This window comes from Rhynchophorus ferrugineus, unplaced genomic scaffold, assembly GCF_030347505.1.
Source record: "Rhynchophorus ferrugineus isolate W39M unplaced genomic scaffold, kcgeb_rfMv2 rfM5, whole genome shotgun sequence".
Lineage (NCBI taxonomy): Eukaryota > Metazoa > Arthropoda > Insecta > Coleoptera > Curculionidae > Rhynchophorus > Rhynchophorus ferrugineus.
Genome location: NW_027472584.1, coordinates 4624157 through 4648483, shown reverse-complemented (window position 1 = coordinate 4648483; position 24327 = coordinate 4624157). Strand labels below are relative to the sequence as shown.

Here is a 24327-nt window from a genome sequence, read left to right as displayed (position 1 = left end):
TATTTTGTTTTATTTTTATTTGCTGTTGTGAAGATCCTGAGGAATTATTTGCTTTTCCTTTTTTATTTTAACCGTTATCCAGCCTACTTCTTTCTGAAATTCTTCTTCATCTGTTTCGTATGTAACCATTGGACTGCATTTGTTGGCTTGGTGGTTTATCGTTGTATTGTTCCGCGCCGGCTCTCGAAGAGAACGGTCGTGTCCGGTCCGCCGAACCTACCTGCGCTTCCTAGAATTACCCGAAACGTTCTCTGAGACGGTCGATTCGTTATCACGTTTCCACCAGTGCCTACGTCAAAAAACCGTCAGTAAGCGCCGAAAAGGCGCATTTGCAGGCAATGGCGTCATGTACGTCAGAACCGACGTCGCCTCCTGACCATAATCCCAGCTTTTCTAACTCTAATAGACCATCTTTCGAAGACAGCCGAGAATTGCTCATAGTAGATTTAAGAAGACAAAATGAAGACCAGCGAAAGCAGATAGCTGAAGTGAAAATGTTCGCTAAAGCACAAACCGACACCCTGAACAAGCAGAAGGAAAAGCTGGAAAAGAGCGAAAAGACTTCCGACGGTCTTAAAGGAGAAATCAAAATTATCACTGCTACGATAACAGACTTCATGAAGTGTCTAAAAGATGCCATTGAAATAAAGACCCCCGCTGAAACAGAAACCCAGACCCAGATACCAGCTAAACCGGCACAACGGTCAGACAAAACTGAAGACCCAGACGACGGTTTCGCCTTGGTGGGAAAAAGGAAGAGAGGGTCCATCACTCCACCTCAAGAAAGCCAGCTGTCGAAGGCCGGCAACAAGGGGGAAACAGGCAACTGCTCCCAAATCACAACCCTATCCGGTAGCCAAGCCGGCCATTCAATATACCCAATCGAAAGCCAAGGCTAACGTACAGCCTTCGATTAGAAAATTTGCCACAAGACCAGTTCAAAACAAGCCGATCTCCAGGACGCCAGGCTGCACAGGTAAGTAGCCAGGCCACTAAACAAACCTTAACCTCCACAGCAAAAACAGTGCCAACCGTTTCGGCGACTGTTTTTCAAACTCCCCCAAAGGAAAAAATTCCACCTATAGTGCTCCGTGACAAGAAAAGGTTCATGGAGCTCATTAGAATTACTAAGGCACAATCAATAGATATTATAACCCGAAACAAAAAGGAGGCCATTTTCTTATTCGTCGCCACAAGCGGCGATTACCGAAAGCTCACTACCCTGCTCGAGGAAAGGTATTACTCTTACCATTCCTTCTCTCATCTGGAGGAGAGAGCATTCCGGGTAATAATAAGAAACATCCCAGAATCACTCTAAATTGGCGAGGTACGTGAACTTCTCTTTGATCAAGGCTTCCATCCCAAATTTGTGTAAAGATGGAAATTAAAATCCGTGATAGAACTATCAATTGTTCAGGTAGTTGTCCCTCGCGAAGAGCGACAGATCATATATATGACTAAACTCGGCGTCATCACAGTGAAGGTCGAGGTCCAGAGAGGAAACGGCCAGCCAGTGCAGTGCTTCAACTGCCAGCTTTTCGGGCATTCCAGCTCGTATTGCCGAGCCCCCCTACGGTACGTTAAATGTGCCGGACATTACGACACTAGATCCTGTACCAAAATCCCAGAAGCACATCCAAAGTGCAGCAATTGCGATGAAATTCATACCGCAAACTTCACCGGTTGCAGCTGCAGTCCTGCTCCAAGAAAACCAAAAATTCCGACCGAATCCAGGCCTCCACAAGGTTTTGCATGGAGTAAACAATGTGGCAGGAAGCTAGCCCATAAATTAGCCAGCGCCACCCAGCCTGCTCCAACTCAAACTCCTGCTCCAACCAATACACCGGACCTTAACTCCCCAATGCAGGCGTTTACTGACCCGCAGGCTTTCCTGCAAGTGATCGCCCTGGCTCACCAGCTTGCCCGTCTTTTCCCAAAACTCGCCGCCTAAGCGACAACATTTACCTTTTTCTTTAACTTCCAGCAACCTTTTAATTCTTCGAAATGGCTGTTTCGAAATCTCTTATACTGATGACATAGAATGACGTCATGACATTCTATGTCGTCGACATCCTTCTCCAGGAAACTTTCCTGATACCTAGGCATCGTTTCTCTTTCGAACATTTTTTTCTACAGAAACGACAGATCTTCAGGTCGAGGCGGTGGAACCGCCATTCTCGTCAGAAAAGGAGTCAAACACGAGCTCCTTCCATCTTTATCAGTAAACAATTTCGAAACAACCTCCATTAAAATCGATATCTAACAACGTCCCTTCGTGATTACATCCTTGTACAGGAAATCTTCTGCATTCAACTATACCAAATACCGATCACTCGTCGAAGGAACATTTCCAAAAATAATAGGTGGCGATTTCAACGCCCACCTGGGGATGCTCGAGAGCGAACCCCGTAGGTAACGCCATCGTAACTCGAGTCCTTGACGAACTAGACTATGATCATCGTCCGGTCCTTCTCAAACTCGGAAACTGCGCCACCACTCAAGTTCTACTAACAATATTCAGGAAAAGACCGACCGGAAAAACTACCAAACTCTTCTCTTGAAATCCGATCCAATTCCGAAAGTTAACACACCAGAACAGCTCGAGGAAGTCGTACTCAAGCTAACTCGTGATACTCAGTCTGCTCACGAAACTGCCACAGTCAGAATTTCATCACAACCCCAGCCGTGGAAAAACAACCGTCCTGCTTCTCTTAAACGTGAAATTCGCATCAAAAACGGTTTATGCAGATTAGCTCGACTCACCCTTGATGCTGCAGGCAAAAGGGAGGCGAACAGAGCATGCAAGAGGGTAAGGGCGGCCGTCTCGACTTGGCGAGCAATTAAATGGAACTCATTTCTCGCGGACCAGAGGCTGGATGGCCCCCCTTCCTTCTGGCGTGTCTCCAAATGCCTCGTGGGGAAGACGCACAATGTCATCCCCTCCTGAAGTCAGCGGTTACAGGAAATTTCGCAGTAACTGACCAAAAAAAAGTCGAGCTCCTTGCAGAGACCTACGAAGCTCAAATGAAATGCCTCCCACCCGCAGAGAACACTAAAGCTAAAGACAATGACACTGTCATCAACGAATCCAACTACAGGTTTCGATGGAATATCGATTACCCAGTTAAAACAGCTCCCGCATAAGCAGCTCGGTGAACTGGCAAACATCATTAATTCCATCATGAGGCTGCAACATTTCCCGGCGTCTTGGAAATACGCACATATAGCGGTTATACCCAAGAAAGGAGCAAAATCATCTCCATCTGATTACAGGCATATCAGCCTTCTCAGTGCCATTTCGAAGCTTGCCGAGAGGGCAATACTCTACGCTCTCAACTCTTTCACAAAGGAAAACAACATCATTCCAGATGAACAATTCGGCTTTTGCGCTCACCACTCATCCATCCATCAGGCTACCCGTCTGGCCGCACACATCCATCACGCTCTTGAATAACGTGAAAAGCTTGGAGCAGTTCTTCTGGACCTAACCAAAGCCTTCGACAAGCTCTGGCACGACGGATTGATCGCAAAGTGCGTGTAGTTAGGGCTCCCAGAAGACCTAACCGCTCTCATCAATTCCTATCTCTCGGACAGATCTTTCCAGGTCAAGATCAGGGAATCACTTTCCACGCGTAAACAAATCGATGCTGGCGTACCTCAAGGTTCCCCGTTGGCCCCAGCCTTATATAACCTCTATATTTCAGATCTGCCGAGAAAAGAGCACATTAACGTCGCGTTTTACGATGACGACACGGGTTTCTTCACGGCCGCCAGGTTGGAAGTTACAATTCATGAACGTTTACAGAAGCAGCTAGATCATGCGGTCAAGTGGTTCAAATTTTGGAGGTTGCAAATCAACCCCCTGAAAACCCAGGCCATTATTTTCCATAAGAAGCGTTACGCACTGCACGTCTCGCAACTTAAGATCGGCACCGTAATAATTCCATGGCTGGATAACGTCACGTACCTAGGTCTTCACTTCGACCGGCGGTTCGGTTGGCATTCCCAAATCCAGAAAGCAATCCAAAAAGGTTCGGGGATAGCAAACCTGCTATTTTCCCTGATCTGTCCTTCTAGCAGACTTCCCATCTCCATCAAATGCTTGTTTTACAAGATGTTAATACGGTCCGTACTCCTCTACGGATCTAATGTCTACTTCAAGTTTGTTACACCCAACCAGGTCAAACGGCTTCAAGTTTTCCAAATTAAGCTCCTCAGGAGAATATTAAACGCTCCATAGCTTGTCAGAAATAATCAAATTCATAGGGAAACTGACACTCCAGAAATCAAGCACTTCATGTCTCAATCATTCCACAAACAACAACTCAGCTCAAGTTCTTCTGAAAACGCGCTTGTTCGCGAGCTGGTCGACATGCTGGGAGCTTAGCACCGCATCACCGCCAAGCTCCCCCCCCTTTTTTTTCCAGACTGAAACGACCTCATCCGTCGCTACAGTCATAACTTTTGCCCCCTAACAACAGTATCCAGTTGTATGTTATTTCAGGTTCGCGAATCAATAGAATCGCCGGGCATTCGTGCCCAATAACGGCTGCCTGATCAGCGGGTGCCATATCCCCAAATTTAATGCAGTGGCAGTAGCGATCCACAGGGGTCAAGTGCGGTTTCGGTTTAGTGTATTGGTAAGCCCACATAACCCGGTCCAACTTGTCAATGCAGGGCAAGTTTCCGCGACCAGGTAGGCGTCATGTATTCCACCGCCTGGATTTTAGGCCAGAACAAAAAAAAGGTTTATCGTTATTTTGTCCTTTCCCTTAGTTTATTTAGTTGCAGCTGGAGGGCATTTATTTGTTTTTGCATATTGGTTAATGCAATTTCAAGGCTTTCCCACGCCGACTTTTCGTTCATCCACGCATTGTAGAGTGCCTGTTCGTTCTGGGTTCTAGTTGTGTTCTTTACATTCAAAACTGCAATATGTGATACGCCTGATGTAGATATTTCCGTTTTATCTTTTTTTTTGTGCAGTGTTCTTCTCCATATTTTTTTACGTATTGTTGAAATAATACTGTAATTTTTATGTTTCAAATTATCGTACGCCGCATTTGTGGTCCAGATGTTGAGTTTTCGACCCTTAAAGTTTTATGGCATTTTGCATTTATTTTCTACTGCAATAACCTTTTTTTCCGATCGCACTTTTTCAGCAGTCTTTAAAATGTTATTGTTAGACTTTTTTTTTAACACCGCATTTGTGACACAGATATTGCACTTTTGTTTCGTTTCACTCACCGCCTCTACGAACTTGTCTTAGTACAATCTTAATTTATAATTAATTTATTACTTTTCGGGCATTCATTACTTTTCCTATGTACTTGGATTAATTAACAAGCAAGACGAGTGTGAGAAAATACATCAGTATGTATTCCTCAATTATAAAATTATAATTATTTATTAATTATTAACTTACAGCTATAGTTTACACTAAATGTATACACCTTATATAAGTTCGTATGGTTTTGTTCGCTTCAATCTCCTGATATCCTGCGCGCTGTCCAGCAGTTGTATTGCTTCCACGTTAGTATGATTTAGTAATCTTCTTTCGTGTTTCAAGGCGAAATCTTGGGTAACTTCGCAAATCCATTTCATTTCCGGGTCATCGTGCAGTTCTTCGTTGGTTACATAGCGATAGGCATTGGTAATCAATCGAAGAACCTTGTTTTGACAGGGTTGTATGACTAGTTGATTTGAATTTTTAGTGCAACCCCATATTTGCACTCCATAGGTCCAAATTGGCTCTATAATTGTATTATAGATCAACCTCTTTGATTTTAGATCAAGTTAAGAGTATCTTCCGACTAACCAGTATAGTTGTTTTTTTTTGGATTATGTATTTTGCTTTTTGTCTAACGTGATGCTTCCAATTTAATCTTCCGTCAAGATGGATTCCAAGGTATTTAGCTGATCCTGCTTGAGGAATCGGGCATCCATTGAGTGATATAATTAAGTTTAATTTTAATTAAGTTTTTATTAATTTGTCTTAATTCAAAATTAACGTGGACAGATTTGGAGCTACTAAGTTGAATTTTCCAATCTTATGTCCATTTGTAGATTTTGTTGACTGCCACTTGCACTTTTTCTATTGCCCTAGGCAGAGATATATCTTTTGCCATAATAATTGTGTCGTCAGCAAAGGTTCCAAGAGGTGTTTCTTTTGTTGTTGGAATATCAGCAGAGTAGAGCAGATACAGGAGAGCTCCTAAAACGCTACCTTGTGGAACTCCAGCCGAGATATTTTTAAATGTCGAGAACGCCATTTCATGCGCTACCCTAAATTTTCTTCCGAATAAATATGACTCCAGCAATTGACAATAGTTACGCGGTAACAATTTGCTCATCTTACAAATTAATCCTAAATGCCAAACCTGATCAAAAGCTTGTGAGACATCCAGGAGTTACTCTGTGCACTTGATCGATTTTTGAATGGTGATTTCGAAAACCAAACTGGAAATCTGGTATTGTTACCAGATGTTTCGCATGTTTAAACATCAGTTTCTCAAATAGCTTTGATATTGCAGGTAGTAGCGAAATAGGCCTGTAAGATTCGACTTGTTATTTGTGCCACTTTAAAGCATTCCGGGACATGGTTCAGCCTTAAACAAGCATTAAATGTATATGTCAACATGATGATTTCGTGGCAGTTCTTTCAATAATCCAGGGGAAATGTGATCTATGCCTTTTTATGATTGAGATTATCAAATTCAGTGGCAACTTCCAGTGGAGAAATTAGATTTAGGTCTACATCGGGTTGATAAACAGGAGATATATCCATGGTAGATATATATCATTAGATATCATTAGGTTGAAATATGTTCATTCAGCTTTTTCATTGTCGCGTCGAACATATTCATTTCGATCATTTTTAATTGGTGGTACTCGAATAATTGGTCTTTTAAATGTTCCAGTTGCTTTCCATAGCGAATAATCTTTGTCTGCTAGTGGGCTTAATTTACTTATATACTTTTGAAAGCAATTCTGTTTATATTTTTTAATCTTTGATTCGTCTGATTACTAATTCTATTAAAAGTAATTTTGTCTGCAGCATTTCTCTAATTTCGAGGGAGTAAAGTACTTCATATTCTGATTTCTCTCTTGCTATTGGATAGCATCTTTTGCAGCTGACCGAATTTGTTCAGTTATATATTTGGTTTGTTGCTCAAGATCATCTATACTTTTAAGCCTTACTTTTAAAATTATTTGTTCCTACAGTATTAATCTGAATTTGCCCCAGTCAGTATATTTGTTAGTAAGATTAGGATTTTTTGCTTTTCTTAGGATTGTCGCGCCCAGTGTTAACAATACTGGAGTGTGATCAGATGTTTGATCGCACAAGCTTTCTGCACTTATTTGATTTAATGAGATGCTTTTGTAATGTAGGAATCCAGCAGGTCTGGGACTTTATTACTGTTTGTGGGCCAGTAAGTGGGTTCGCGCCCTGAAAGATAATTACATTTTGTAAGGTTAATGGCTTTGAGTAATTCGTTTCCTTTTCCAGGTGTTATTATTCGTGAATCCCAAGCTGTACTTTTAACATTATTTTACATCCTAATTTGGAAAAGATATCTTTATAATGTTGTTGTGTCATTTTATGTCTTGGTGGACAATATATAGCGCCATTATTTATTTCAGCCCCGTTTTTTTCTTGTATTTCTTCATTTTCAATCTCTTCTTGTTCGAAATGTTTTATATTTTGTTTAATTATTAAAACTGTTCCGCCTCGAGCCCGTTTACTGTGGTGAAATGTCCAGTAAGCATCATAACCCCGTATTTTATTTAATTTTTTTTAGAAAAATGTTTTAAGAATAATTCTAGTTCCCGGACTCTTTGATTTAGTCCGTTTATGTTCCAAGTTATAAAAACGAATTACTCATTTTTGTTTTTATTTAGCTTGTTTTGGGTAGTTTTCCCCAATCCGGATTTCTCCAACTTTTCCACCTTGTCTGCTAACTGACTGAGTTTCTGTCTCATTGCGGTCTGGAATTCTTTGAGCAATTTCATCATGTCGACGATAGTTGGCTCGTTGGCCGCAGCTTTCTGCGGTTTCGTATCTATTTGTTTATCATTTGATATTTTGGTGGCGTTTATATTTTTGACCGATGGTCTTGCGGTTTCTTGGGTTTGTTTTATTTTCAACGGTAGATGTTGTTTCAGATTTTTTGGCTTTATCAATTTGACTTAAGCGTTGTTCTGCGGTCCAAGATTGTAACAGTTTTTGTATTGTGGTATACTGTTATTTTTCTTCGGAGGTCCCACTACTTAGAACAATGGAAAAGTTTTAATTTGTTTTTCACCATTTACATTAGTTGTCTTTTTCGCAATAGGCGTGACGGTCACTACTTCGTACCCGCAAGCCCGTAATTCCGATTTAATATTGTCTTTATTTGTTGTGGACGGTAATCCTCTAATGACTACTTTGTACCACTCATCACTTTTTAACTGATAAGTGTGGTATTCGGGTTTATTGATTGAATTGTTTTTCTTCATCTCAATGAGATGCTTTTTTACATTCCTGTAGTCCGTTTCATTGCTAAGGGTTACGTTAATATCATTGTTACACAAAGCTTTAAACTGCACTCGGTCAGAGGCTATTCCCTTTATTTGTGATCTAAATAAATTAAAATTGCCAACATTGCTTGCCTTGATCGGAAGGGGCAGAGGAATATTTTCTTCTTGCTTCTTTTTTTTTAATATTTATAGCACTTTTTTCGATTGGCGAAGGCGTCATCTTTGACTTCTTCCTCTTTTCATCGATCTTGTTTCTTACTTCGGTCCAGCAGACGGTTCCCCTACCTCTAATGCTAGTTCGTCTTCATCAGTGTAGTAGTCTTAATGCATAATTAGTATGCATTTTTGGCGTATTTTGCGTGTGACCTTACAGTTGCAAAACGGATAGCAGCTATATCCTTAGATAATTGCAACAGTTGCTGGTTCAGATGCTCGTTATCCGTTCTTAATTCTTCGTTTTCTTTCAATAATATATTTAAATCCATGTTGTTGTCCATCATATTGTATTGTTATAATTAAATGTTTTTTCACTAACTTTCTCTTTTTTCCCTTTTTGGAAAACGTGGAACGTCTTTTGATTGAGAGCACAGACTCCACTTTGGGTTGGCCGTTTCACCGTATCCCGTACCTGGGAGTTCTTTGAAACCGTTAACCGAAGTAGACCGTAAAAAATATATAAATGTATTTTTATTTGATATTTATAGAGACTCGTTTTTGGGAATAAAAAAAAACGTCTTGGCTCTATGAAGGTCGGGACCGAACTACAAAAAATATTTATACAAAAAAGTGTTATGCCGTATCAAGTTCCGACCTACCTTCAAATCATTCACCAATAATACTTACTTCAATAAGTATCATCAAAGATAAACCCCCTTCTATGTACAATAATAGAATTAACTGGTCCTTATTTAGAGAAAACTTAAACCAAAACATCTCTCTAAAATTGCCGTTACAAACTAAAATGGATATAGAAATAGCAGCAAAAAACATTACAAAAAATATACAGGAGGCAGCATATTCCGCGTCTCCTAAGAGTGAAACATTTCCAAGAAAAAATACACATATATCCTGCACAATACAGAAACAGATAGCAGAAAAAAGAAAGTTACGACGAAATTGGCAACAGGAGAGGACTGAAGAGAATAAAAGAAAATTTAATAGACAATAAAAGAGCTGAAAGAACTAATCTAAAATGAACAAAACCAAGGCATTCAAGAATACCTGGAGAATTTGACACCAACTGAGGCTACAGACTATTCGTTGTGGAAAGCAACAAAAAAGTTTAAGAGACCCCAGCAGCATTAACCCACCTATTAAAACAAACGAAAATAATTGGGCTAGAAGCAATAAAGAGAAGGCCGACATTTTCTCGACTTTTCAAAAATGTTTTTTAACCTTTCCAGTCTCAGCTACATAAATATGACGAAAATAAAATTACTAGCTTTCTAGATTCGCCATTTTAAATGGACAATAATGAGAGAGATTAATATTAAAAAAGCTCCTGGTTATGGCTTAATTAAATGTGTGTCGCATTTAAGCATTTAAACCCATTTTGGTTTAGCTCTGGGACAATTTTTTCACTTTTAGCTATTGGTGGAAGCCTCCTGTCATAACTTTGATATTTTTGGTTTGTTTGTCTTCATAAGAGTGCCATTGCAGTTTCAGCAACTCTAAACCATCTATTATTTTTGTGAATGTTGTACGACATTCGGCGTTCAGTTTTATATTGTTTAGTACTGTTATTTTGAATACTATATAGTTAGACCTCAGTGTTTCGTAAAGCAAGTCAAAGTCAGTAACATTACTTACGATAATTGGGGATGATCTGGGCATTCTAATTTCTTTATTTTGTTCATTATTTTGTTTTATGTTTATTTGCTGTGGTGAATATCCTAGGGAATTATTTGCTTTTCCTTTTTCATTTTAACCGTTATCCAGCCTATTTCTTTTTAGAAGGGCATTTATTTTTTTTGCATATTGGTTCATGCAATTTCAAGACTCTCCCGCGCCGACTTTTCCCTCATCCACGCATTGTAGAGTGCCTGTTCGTTCTGGGTTCTAATTGTTTTCTCTAGAATCAAAACTGCAATATGTGATTCGCCTGATATCGATATTTCCATTTTATCGGTTTTTTGTTCAGTGTTCTTCTCTATATTTTTTTACGTATTCTTGAAATAATACTGTTATTTTTGTCTTTCATATTATCCTACGCTGCATTTGTAATTCAGATGTTGACATTTCAACCCTTAACGTTTTATGACATTTTGCACTTATTTTCTACTGTACTGTGTTTCTACTTTTTTTCTTAAAACACAATAAAATAAACTGGACATTGAGAACGTACTGACTTTGACCGTCACTAATTTAGAAAGGGACTTTCATGAAGTTCTAACATCCCTAAGACGTGATCACATCTAGCAAATACAACCCCCAAAGGAAGATCAACACCGTTACCATTATTGATAATTCTTTCTGATAATAAGTTCTCGCAATGGTGACAAATCCTATAATTAAAAAAAAGCGGCAATCCCGCCCAGTCCTTGCACATTATCGTTCAAACTTTTTTTTAATCCTTGAAGGACCCTAAAATTAAAAGGTCTAAGTAACATAGACATTCGGAACGATTTATGATTTCATTGAATGCTACATATCTGTGTCTGTATTTTATGAAAAAAAAATATCGATAAAATATAAACAAATTAAACTCGGATTTACAGTCGGCCATGCTGCAAATATCGCCTCCCGAGATACAACAATGTTCCTACCATCAAATCAAAGTATACAGCAACTCCTTATGTTGTCTGTTTTATTAAAATAGGCAGTTTGTTTGTTTGTCTGTCTTGGGCAGATTTATATTTGGTCATTTGAAAAGTATTTTAAGTCGACTTCCGAAGAGTGATATTCGGATTTCGGTGCTGGATGATGACGCTACATTTGATTACGAATATAGATCTTCTGCTGGATTATGTCCTGCTACATTCGAGTACGAATATAGCTCAGCTACTGGATGATATTCTGCAACATTAAGTTATGAATATAGCTCTGCTGATGGCTGATATCCTGCCACTACTATTATTGTGTATAAAATATTAATAAGAAAAGAAAAAAGAAGAATACACGAGTAGATTTTCTCGAGATACTACGACGACACTACTGGTATCTTCTAACTTCGATAATATTTAACCAAATTCGTCTTTCAGTTTAAATTATATAAATTGTATTCTTGGTAAACATCAGACGTTTGATGTCGAAGTACTTAAAATAATTATTAACGACAATATCATGTGAATAATTTTAATCTTCCTAATAAATCTCAATGAACACTTGTGATAGTACTGCGTGTTTAACAAAAACACTGTGAAATTACAATGGGAAAGAATACATAAGTGTATTGATCCATTATCACAAATCATTTTGCTAGAAGATCCATTTTATAGGAGAAATTACTTAACATTAATTAATTATAAATGGAAGATTACGCTGGAAACGTTCGGACGAAAAGAAATCTAGTGTTGGATATATAAATAACTGGGTGGGTGCGCCTACATCTGACGTCCTCTGACCATGTATGTATGGTTGCATAGCCGATTAGTAGTTTCCTGTAAATTATAATAAACGCTACGGCGCATGCTCGTACTAATAACCTCCGGACAGGATGAAGATCCGGCCATCTTGATTCATTCTGTGTTGACAACATAATCGGTTCTAACAAATCAGAAGTGGGATAAAGAACAACGCGTGCACAGTGATTTATAGTGATTGTTTAAAGTAGTGGTTAGTGTGTAAACGACGCAAACTAGAGTCCATGAGGCGAACAAAGTAATACATAGGAATATTATTAAAACACTATTGTTTTAGATCAATCGCCACAAGGGCAGTATGATTATTAATTAGTAATTAGCCATAAACACGAAAATAACATAATGTAAACAAACATCGGCGCATACCCAAGCCACAATGGCGCCGAAATGGATGAAACGTAAACAAAGGATGCAGGTATGAATTTAAAACATTTCAATTGCACTGCAGCATGAAAAAAGAACTTTCCTTAAATTCTGAAAAAGAAATGTTGAATAAAAATTCGGCGTGGCGAATTAATTCTAGGTAATAGGCGATGCAAATTGATTGTCCGCCCCTGAGCACAATGGCACAGGACCGGATGGTAAAATATTTTTTTTATTAATTTTTTTACATGTTTTGTTACAAGCGACAACGTTTTCAAGTGCAACAAACGTACTTTCTATTTATAACAGGGAGTAGATAAATTTGAAAATTATATTTTTCTGATCCATCTGTTTTTTTTCCACAAGGGTTCTGTTGCAAATCGATAGATATGACAATGAGGTATACTACCAAACAACAACAACTCGCAACTAGCAGGCCACAGACATGGTGAACTACACAAGTTTGCTATAGTGAAAGACAACACCAGGTATACTAACAAGATTGACGCCACTTAGCAGTCCTACACGATGAGAGACAGGAAGGGGTACATCAACAGGATGGGCGCCAACTAGGCCTGCATCGTGAGAGACAGTACGAGGTACACCAACGAGAGGGGTGCCACTGGAATTTCACCACGAGTTCGCAGACTTAGTATCAGGTATGTAAACAAGATCCACGTCAATATGGGGAGCCATGACAAACGATCCGCCAACTTAGCAGCCGCAACAGCGAGCCGCCTATTTGAAGGGTCCCGTCCCACCAACCTGGGGGACCACAACAAGTCTGCCGCCCACTTGGGGAATCCATGAAAGAGTTCAACCAATTTAGGGAGTTCGCTATATGCGTACCACCAATCCAAGGGTCCACGAAATGCATGACGCCTACCAGATGAGCGTGCCGCCTACCTGGGGTCCGCAATCAGCGCGCAGCCTCTTCGAGGAGCCCGCAACATACATGCCTCCTAACTGACGGGCGTGCAACCAGCGTGCCGTCTACCTGGGGTCCGCAATCACCGTGCAGGCTATTCAAGGGCCCTGCAACCTGCTTGCCGCCTACCTGACGGTCGCACAACAGGTGTGACGTCAACCCAAGAAATCCACAACGAGCCGCCCACCAACCCGGAGGGCCACAACGAGCATTCCTTCAACCTAGAAGGTCCACAACGAGCTGCCCACCAAGCTGGGGGGGCCCACAACGAGCGTTTCTCTCACCGGGAAGGTCCACAACGGGCGTTCCTTCAATCTAGATGGTCCACAACGAGCCGCCCACCAACCTGGGTTCCACAACGAGCTGCCCACCAACCTGGGGGGGTCCAAAACGAGCTGGCTGTCAACCTTAGGGGACCACAACGAGCGTTCCGTCAACCAGGAAGGGCCACAATGAGCTTCCCATCAACCTGGGGGCCACAACGGGCAGTCCATTAAACAGGGGCCACGCAGCAGACGGGCAGCCAACCAAGGGGGCCACACGTACGAACCACCAACCTTGTGGAGCCATCGCAGACGAGCTGCCCATCCAAGAGACCACTACAGAATCACCAGGCACGGTGATACAGCGAGAGAGCTTGCAGCAGGTACTATGTGGGGTACGCCAACCAGATGAACAACAACTAGAGTCACCAATGCAAGCGACAAAAAATTAGCCGCCAATATGAAGAGTACTGAACAAACAGGGACCAGCCAATCGGCCACCATCACCACGAGTGACGTTCCCTGAACGTCTACAACAAGGCCGCCTACAAGAGGAGTGTCAACCAACTGATCGCCAGCACGAGTGACATTCCCTGAACGTCAACAGCAAGGCTGCCTGCAAGAGGGAGGTCAACGAACCCGTTGCCACGAGTGACGTTCCATGAACGTCTACAACCAGACCGCCAGCGCAAGAAGGGCCAGCCAACCGGTGGTCATCACGAGCGACGTTTCTATAAACGTCTACAACTCGGCAGTCAACAGGGGGGCCAACCAAATGGTGATCACCACGAGAGACGTTAAACGTCTACAGCCAGGTCTCCACTACGGACGACGATAGCAGTCACGACACTCACATGAATGTCAGCAGCCAGTCCTCCATCACAGAGGATGCATGTAGTGAGGCGAACAAGAAGTTTGTCCGCCATCAGTCCTTCACCATGGCCGACAGCAGAAATTAGAACAATCAGATTGAGGTCTACAGTCAGAGCACCATCACAAAGGCATCTGCAACCAATACAGATAGTCTATCAGGCCACGATTACAGTGAGTTTTAACATCTAGGTTGACAAGACGAACAAACCAGTTGAATATCTGCAGTTAGGCCACCGACATGGGGGCAGCATCATTCATTACAACCAGATGAATGTCTGCAGTCAGGATACCAACACGGGGCCAACAACACGCACGGTAATCAGATAGACATTTGAAATCAGGGCATTATTAGAGTGAGTATTAGCTTCCAGACCGACAAGATAGTTGTCTGCAATTAGAACACTAACATCGAGAAAAGCAGCAACAGCCATGCCAACCTAATGGCCGTTTGCAATCAGACTGCCATCATTAGGGGGAAACCAGTAGCTCTCGCCAACTAGACAACTGGCCACAAACAGGTTGCCATGTTGACAAATAAGCGTCTAAAGGGGTACACCAAAATGTATGTTAACAATCAGACGGTAATAAGGCAAAAGTCAACAAACCAGCTATCAAGATTATGAAGAATAGTAGACAAACCGCTAGCAAAATGGTTGTCAACAAACGAGCCATCAAGATGAAGAACTATTAACAAAATTTCAGTAAATATACAGCCAATAAGGTTTATATGAAAGTAGTGATAAAAGTAGTAACTAAGCAGTATCAAAATTAGTAAACAAAAACTCAATAAATACACATGCTGCCAATATTATGGATGTCATCAAGCAGCCAAGCACAAAAGTCGCAATCATAGAAAATCAAGTAGTAATCAAACAGTAACAAAAATAGTAAACCAAACGTCTAGAATTACACATGTTGCCAATATGACGAATGTCAATACACAGGCTATCAATAAGCAAAAATTCAACAAACGGGCCGCCACAATGTGGATATAAACAAACAGGCTGTTCAGAAACAAAATCAAGTAGTTACAAAGTCAATGATGTGGTCAGTAAAAGACGTTAACAATGGCTAGGTTTTAGAAGCAAGTCAGTAGCAAGCACGAGCATTAAGTATTACCAGCACACAAAATTGATGCAAGTAAGATAGACATCCTATTAATGTGCACAAAATTAGTAAGGTGAGAGAATACTAGAAATCATTGGTTTGGTAGTATAAGTAGTAAATCCACATGAGTTTGGATTAAACCTAATTAGTATTTTGCTTCGAGTACATTAATATAGAAAAGCAGATAGAGGTTAAGAAATAACACATCGGCTGTTATGCAAAATTTACATGGATACAAGAAAAGAATGAACCAACAGCATTCACACAGAAGCAGACATATTGGAAAAATATTTTTGAAGATCTTCTCACGGTAAACAGCAAATTACTCCACAGTAAGCTTTGTAAGATGCAGATAGGGGTAAGGTAACCATTGTTATTAAATCAGCCAAAATTAGTATATAATAACAAAAAATTAGGAATCGAGATATTTTTAACATCCAAGATTACTATTTTAAATTCCATGTTGAAATTAGAAACAATAGACTTTAGTAATTTCAAACAAGATTTAAATAATTATTAACAAGCATATCAATTATGACTATTCAATTTAAAAATAAACATAATTCATTGAAATACATATTTAATACGATAATCTGATTAATCGCTAAATAATTTCAGCAAAATTAGGTAATAAAGTTATAGGGTAAATTATGTTAAATAATAATGTTGCTATATTTCAAGTTAAATGTAATTTTAAAATTTAATGAATAGAAGCTCAATTGTAGCATAATGATAATATTTCCTATAAGCACTATGTATTTTTGGATAACATCAATACATTTTAATTAGTATAATACATTCTGAGAATTTTAAACGTTTAAAGAACAGATTTTTAACCCTCAGACGAAAGAAATGTTATAAATTGCAAGTTTATACAATTTTCAGTCAACATTGTACTGCTGTAATAACATTCTGGACAAAATTTTGAAGTTGAAAAATTTTAATTCAAAGTTAGGGCTGACAACAGATCATATCAATGTGTGAATAGTTTGAATAAATGAATAAAAATAAAGGCTTCAAATGGATATTTTAGTTCAGCAAATTTAAAATACCTTGGGAAGAAAATCAAAATGGTAGTCCAACTTCATAATAATCTTGAAGTAATACTATTGATATTGAAAATACAGTAATTGTAAAGTTTATGTTTTGTTGCAAATATATAAAATAGCAAATGATTAAAATAAAATATTTTCTCTAAAGGAAGATACTCACATTTTATTTGTCAAATTATCTATGACTTAATTTATTAGTTCAATCATTTGAGCATTAAACAAAACAAAAACTTTTTATAACTTGGGTTTCATCTAATGTAAGCTAATCCAAATCCTTTAATTTTGGTGATTTTCTGGAATGGAATATTATATAGTCAATATAAAAAAAGATAGCAGAGCAACCTTCTTAAATCTAATGAATGTGCCAATTGTAGTTGCATGAATTTTGTATTTAGATATAGCTTGAGATTTTTATCAGTTCAAAGGTTGTATCTCTGAAAGATCTGATGCATGATTTTAACCTGAATTAACAACTTTTCATTTCGAGAAATCACCTACTTTCGTCAATAATTCTCTAAACATGGATATAATCATAGGTAAACGCTTACACTAGGGAAATACGTTAAAATTTTGGAATTGTAAATTTAAAACTTGTAGTGTATACATACATTCAATATGATTCTGTAACATTTATGATTAAAATGAAAGCAACATAACAAAACTTTTGTTAAAATGCAGCAACTAATTAGAGAATATATTAACTTTTAAACTCAAATAAAAGAATATATGTGTTTTAATGAATACATGAAATATAAAATAAATCTATTAAGGACATAGTGATGAATAACAATAGTCATATGGAATCAGACCAGTAAATAGGCAGATATATACAACTTAGTTAAAAGACAATAAATGATCAAAATAGAAATCAAGTAATGAAACACATGGATAAGAACAGTGTGAAAGAAAATACAACAAGGGTTTGCAGAACAACATTAAGTATAAACAGTTTATAGTTGGGTAAAGTAAATAATAAGTATAAAGCAAACATGAGTTTGATTGTTCAATTGAGGTGAACATTGAAAAGATAATATTGTAGTTGTTGGATAGTTTTATTGGTTATAAAGTTTCAAAATGTTATAAAATATTGCAGTAAATGTAATTAAAATAATATTTAGTTGGAAGACAAAAACCGAAACAAGAAATTTGGGGATCGAAGTAGAACTTGAGAATATAGAGGTGCGAAGCTATTAAACAATGTGGAAATTGGCAAAGTAATTATTTCAAGTAAATAGTTAAGACTATTGTTGGATGTAAAATTCTAAATATCAAATGTAAAAGGATATAAATTATAAGGTTCATTAGGAAAATAGCAGACGAAGAAGCACATTCAGAGAAGCACCCGGCCATTCAGAGAAGTTAAAATGGAGGCTAGCAGTTGAATCTCACCGAAGGCATTGACTGCAGTTCAGCCAAAAAAAAAATATAAAATTGTCTTTACAGAAGTTATAAAGCAAACCGCATGGAAGGTATAAAATGAAACGATGAAGGAAGAAATCATCAAGGTAAGACATTTTAAAAAATCATGTAGTAAAGACTGTTTCCATTATAGAAAGACCAAAGCCACCAACTACAATGTTCCAAGAGCAGCCGGAGTGAAGCTTTGCGAGGACGCTGCGAAGTCAGGATGGCCGAATGTTGGATATATAAATAATTGGGTGGGTGCGCCTACATCTGACGTTCTCTGACGATGTATATATGGTTGCATAAAAGATTAGTAGTTTCCTGTAAATTATAATAAACGCTACGGCGCATGCTCGTACTAATGCCAACCGGACAGGATCAAGATCCCGCCATCTTGATTCATTCTGCGTTGCGGCTTTGCCCGAAATGTTTGTCGAAATAATTAGGGAGAGAGTCAGTTGAATCCAGTGTTTTAATTGCCCAAACACCTTCACCAAATCGATTCTACAAAATCGGTTCTAACACTAGGAAGTTTTTCGGTGAATATAACAACTGCTTTGATGGGTATGTGGTATCGGACTATTCCTTAATTAATTAAATCATATTTTTTTATTACAATGAATTGAAATGCAACGCAATGCAGCTTCACATATCACATAGATACAACCATGTGTTCAGATTGATTTGAAAGGTAATAGGTAATCAAACAATTACCGGGTGAGAAAGATAATTTCGAAGTGTACTATTTTTGTCCGAACTCGTAGACGGTAAGAGGTTTCGTTTATCATTTAACTAAAATCACTTGAGTGCATGCGTACCATGAAAACATAACTGATGTGCAAAAAATACACTTGTTTAAATTAATATACGCATTTGTAGTTCCATTTATGAAACTCGAGACTTAAATCAATATCTCATAGTAAACTTGCAAATATATAGACAACCAATAATCTAAGTGTCGCCGCATTAAAACGTATGTAAGTAAATTATTATCATGGTAACACTTTTGATGAAACCACAACTTTTAGATAATTCATGTCACAAAGACTAAAATAAAATACAACTTTTTATAACACACTATTTAACGAACTAATAATATCGGTCTTAACAGAATACCCCTTCCTGGAAATTCGCAAAACCTTTACTTCTAGACGAATTGCAAATATAGTCCATTTTTCGACTGAAATTTTATCTATGACTAAAATAACCGAAACATAATGACTGTATAAAAATAGAAAAGTAGAAATTTCATGGTATGGGTGAACGAAGGGAAATTTTTTGCTTAGTTCAATCAACGGTAGCGCTGCGATCGCAAATAGTGATTGGCTAGTTTAAATCGCTGGAACCGCCACTAAAATGGAACATGATGGTTGGTCAAATTGCGCGAAGCCATCATTCTCTATGGTCATCCCTTTTTCCCTTAAGTTTGTTGTTTGTTTATGTCAAGAAATATTCGTTTTACGTTGTGTATATTTTCTGTTTTATATTTATTGTTATGGAGCAATAATATAAAAATTGATTATAATGCATCCGTATAATAAAAGATGTAGTGTACCTGTGTATCAATCTACTACCGATATTAAACATCGTTTCCCAAAGAATGATCTCGCTATTTTCCAAAAATGGGTTTATCAAGTAAGTAGTACTAAATTATTTGGATTAACCACAATGCAAATATATCAAAGTCATTGTGTCTGTCACAGACATTTTAATGAAGAATTTAGAATTACCCTTCTTTCACGAACAAGTGTTAGGGCAAATGCACATCCAACATTATTTTTAATACTTACATATAAAATAATCTATCTACGACGTGTATGTTTATCTATTGTTTGTTTACAGAAAATCAACCTACTTATGAAGATGTTAGTGGTAATTATGAGAATATTAATTAAGTTAATCTACCAAGTTGTTCGTATGCTATCAATCTGATGTCTCCATATAAAGAAGTCTTAAAAGAAGGTAATAATTAAGGTAACTAGATAATTAGTACTAACAAATACTATTTTTAATTGTAAAATATCTTTAAAATATTTGTAATACTTATGTAGTACTTTAACTTTTTAGAACAACAATCGGAGTGCTCCATAATTTTGGATTAGATAGAGCTATTGTATATTTAAATAGTGTCAAATTTTATTGCCTTCAAGAAAGTATGTTACGATGCAATCAATTAAAAATTTTATTGCTATTTTTAGTGGATTTATTTCTCTAAAGAAATCTATTTTGTCTAAATTTACAAATAACTACATTTGTTTGAGGAAACTTAACCACAATTGCTTAGAGAATTTTTTTGAATCTATTAGAGGTAATGGTTATAGAAACATATATCCTTTACCTAGTATGTTTGAGAAATCTTTTAAAGCATTCATGATCACTTCATTTATTTCAGATCATTCTCCCAAATTGTGAAGAATATTGACATGTTGGCACTTTACATAACTTATATTCTTTTTTAATGGGAGATCTAGTATCACTAAAGTTTGTTAAATCACCAGTTGAATCTATGTTTTCAGTTCCAGAGAATTTTGCTCTGAGGAAATCAAGAGTGGAATGTTCCATGTTAGTCTATATTTCAGGCTATTTGACAAAACTTCTGAAAAAAGAACAACATGCAATATTTGTTTACATTCTATTTTAAGTAGTTCCACAGATAAAAATGCTCTGTACATGCTTTCATAGAAGCAATGGAGCCGCGCCGGCCCAAATTAAACAACTCCATCAAGACTGTTTGTAGATCTTTAAACTATCTGTTTTATTTGATACCTAGATTTTTCCATAAGAACAACATATCAGTTATTTCGAGAAATATCTTTAAAAAAAAATTTTAAGTGTTGTTAAATTTTAAATGTTAAGTGTTGTTGTGTAACTGCCCAATCCATAATGATTTTCAAGAACAAATTTTAAAAGTTATTCATTGTTATTGAGGTGTTCATTGTATATTTGGTTTAATCAAATAAATGCAATATTAACACTGAAGGATTGTAAGTTTACCTTCAATATATCAAAAGGAGATAGAACTCTATTAGATCAAAGAAAATTGATGGCACTAGAGAAATACAAAAAAAAGAAGGCCTTATAAAAAATATTTGAATTTTGCCTGGAATCGAGTTCTTAATTTTTTTTATTTACCCTTATACATTCTGTTTATTTTCGCTTTTCGTTTATATATATTTATATTATTTACATTGTAGCGACCTTGAGGCATATCGAATTTTACATCGTGGAATAACGGTCATGAAAGTACCCAGAAATATAAACCCAGATGTTGAACACCGGCGGGGTGCCAACAGCGACAACTAGAACACGATAACGAATATCTGGTAACCCCGAGACGTTTATCTGGGATGTTATTTAAGGGTATTTCGATCATTCAATAACCGACCATCGTTTAGTTTAGACGTGCCCCCATCGACTGCCTAAACCTCGTCTCCAGATAACACCGCTGCCAACCGTTTTATCGATTTTGTAATTTGCACATTTTTATATTACTTCAATATATAACGGTCACATAATGTAAACACGACTGTATCATTTCGTCTTACCTCCATTCACCGAAACCCTAAAACATTTATGTATATTTGTATAGGATTTTATTTTAATAAATTAAATTTGATTTTCATTGAATTACTATTGGACAATAAATATGACGTCATATTTCAATCGCACGAAATGGCAGCCCAATCACAGCAAAGTATTTTCCTTACAGGTTTCTACTTAACCCTTATTAACTAACCAAACAAATTCACGTTATCAGTGCCACCAATGATTAGACTAACCGAAACATTGCCGCACCACTTACCATTGGAATTAGACTCCCCTGAAACGCCCTATCGGTATACATGTCATCTCCGCCGACATTAATAGTACATTCAGTGAATTCATGCATAATATAAATTGCATTAAATGAAATATATAATTGTTTAAATATATTGACACATATTGTCAATACGAAGGAAATAATAATTCGTGTATTTTAACTACAGTGTAACATTTGAATCCAATGATAAAAGAGAGTACATGAAGAATGAGATGAATTGATGTATCTCTATTAATTCACAACAACATACATTCGTAAAGTTATTTTCACTGTAGTGATTTTTGAATTTCGATATAAAACACATTTCACCATAAGTAATATATTTTGATTACATACGCTACAATCGAAGACTCTAAATAATGTTACTTAGGAAAGATATTAAATTCGTAATTTAACAAACGAATTTAATAATTTGAATTAAAAGTTCTAACCCGGATTGGTTAAAGATAAACCAACTTAACATCAAATAGATGTAACTTCAGAGTTAATCTGAAACACCCATGAACTATATATATATATATATATATATATATATATATATATATATATATATATATATATATATATATATATATATATATATATATATATACTTCACCAAAACCTAGAAAAAATATAAAAAATTTAGCAATTTCCAATCAGTGTAGCTAATCCCCGATTTATTACTATTAACTGACCTATTTATTGCACCAAAATGAAACGATTTGACCTTTAAACATTACTTATTCAACTCTACATTGGCATTGTCGATTTTTAAAAATCCAATGAACAGAAAAAAACAAGTATACGGGATACTTGTGGTAACCAACGACCTCGACCTCGATCCGCAGCTTTTATATATTCCAACGTACACTAAATAACAAATAGATACTCATTTTATACACATATACTCTTTATATAAATGTGTATGCCTGATCCAATGAGCCATATAAATGACCCTAAAAGGTCAACTGAAAAGTCCCCATAATAAAACACATTTTTTTTGGCAAAACTATTTTTTTTATTCAACGTAATTCCCTGCAAGGGTTATACATTGATTACAGCGACCCTCCAACTTTTCGATACCATTTTTATAGTACGGTTTGTCCTTTGCTTCAAAATAAGCCTCAGTTTCGTCGATCGGCCTTCATTCGATGAAAATTTCTTCGCAGCGAGCATTCTTTTGAGATCTGAGAACAGGAGATAGTCGCTGGAGCCCAGATCGGGAGAATACGGTGGATAAGGAAGCAATTCGAAGCCCAATTTATGGATTTTTGACACGGTGCATTGTCTTGGTGAAGCAGCACTTTCTTTTTCTTCAAATGCAGCCATTTTTTGGCGATTTCGTCCTTGAAACGGTTCAATAATGCTATGTAATATTTGATGGTCCTTCCTTTTTCAAGGTAGTCAATGAAAATTATTCCATTCGTATCGACTGTTGCATATCCGACTGTTGCATTTACCCACGCTTTGGAGCGGGTTCTTCGTGTGCAGTCCACTCGGATGACTGTCGATTGGACTTTGGAGTAAAATTATGGAGCCATGTTTCATCCATTATCACATATCGACGCAAAAACTCGGGTTTATTACGCTTCATCATCTCAAACACTACTTGAACACTACTATCATCAACTTGTTATTTTTGGTCAAAAGTGAACTCGCGCAGCACCTACTTTACACAGAACTTTCTCATACCCAAATATTATCGAATTATATGATACCTTTAGAGTGCCTGCTATTTCATTCATTTTCAACTTATGGTCATTCGAAATAATTTTGCGGATTTTTTAAATGTTTTCTTCGGTAACAACTTTTAGGCGTCCACTACATTCACCGTCTTCGGTGCTCATTTCATCAAGTCTAAATTTAGCTAGATTGGTATCCTTGATGGTTGATTTTCCTGGGGCAGTGTTCGGAAACTCGGCTTCAAGCCAAGTCTTTGCTTCAACTGTAATTTTTCCTTTCAAAAAGTAATAGTTTATCAACACTTGAAATTCCTTTGTAACGACCTTCAGATGTTTCGAATTATCCCGCAATTCTCAGCAGCCCACAGATCTGCTCGAGGCGTTGCACATACCTGAAGTTAGCACCCACGGTGAGGTGGTAACAAGTGGTACTGACAGAAGGTATGACGTAGCAGCCTCGGGTGGTGAAGCTAGGCGATGACGCGAAGCCTCGAGGTTCTTTCCGTTCCTGACTCTGAGAGTGATCAGACGTGTACACTGTTCGTAACACCTGAAGGTAACCGTGCCACGTGCATTTCTTTCTTATAGTGTGATCTTGTTTAGTGTTTAATATCTTTAATATCTATTTGTCTAAAAACAAATATTTCTTCTGCATATAATTAAATTCCATTTGTACCGAAATAAATCGGCGAATATATTGTCTTTATCTAACCGCACCTAAATACTACCTTAAACGTACCTACGTACCCTAAACC

General features: G+C 37.4%; 1 protein-coding gene across 1 annotated transcript in view; it reads left to right on the top strand.

Moving 5' to 3' along the window:
- The first annotated feature begins 12987 nt into the window (after nucleotides 1–12987).
- LOC143197558 (uncharacterized) overlaps nucleotides 12988–24327 on the top strand; it is a 199179-nt gene continuing 187839 nt past the window's right edge. The window contains exon 1 of the mRNA XM_076406101.1: nucleotides 12988–13060. The gene's annotated coding sequence lies outside the window, so the exon portion shown is untranslated. The remainder of the gene's footprint in view (nucleotides 13061–24327) is intronic.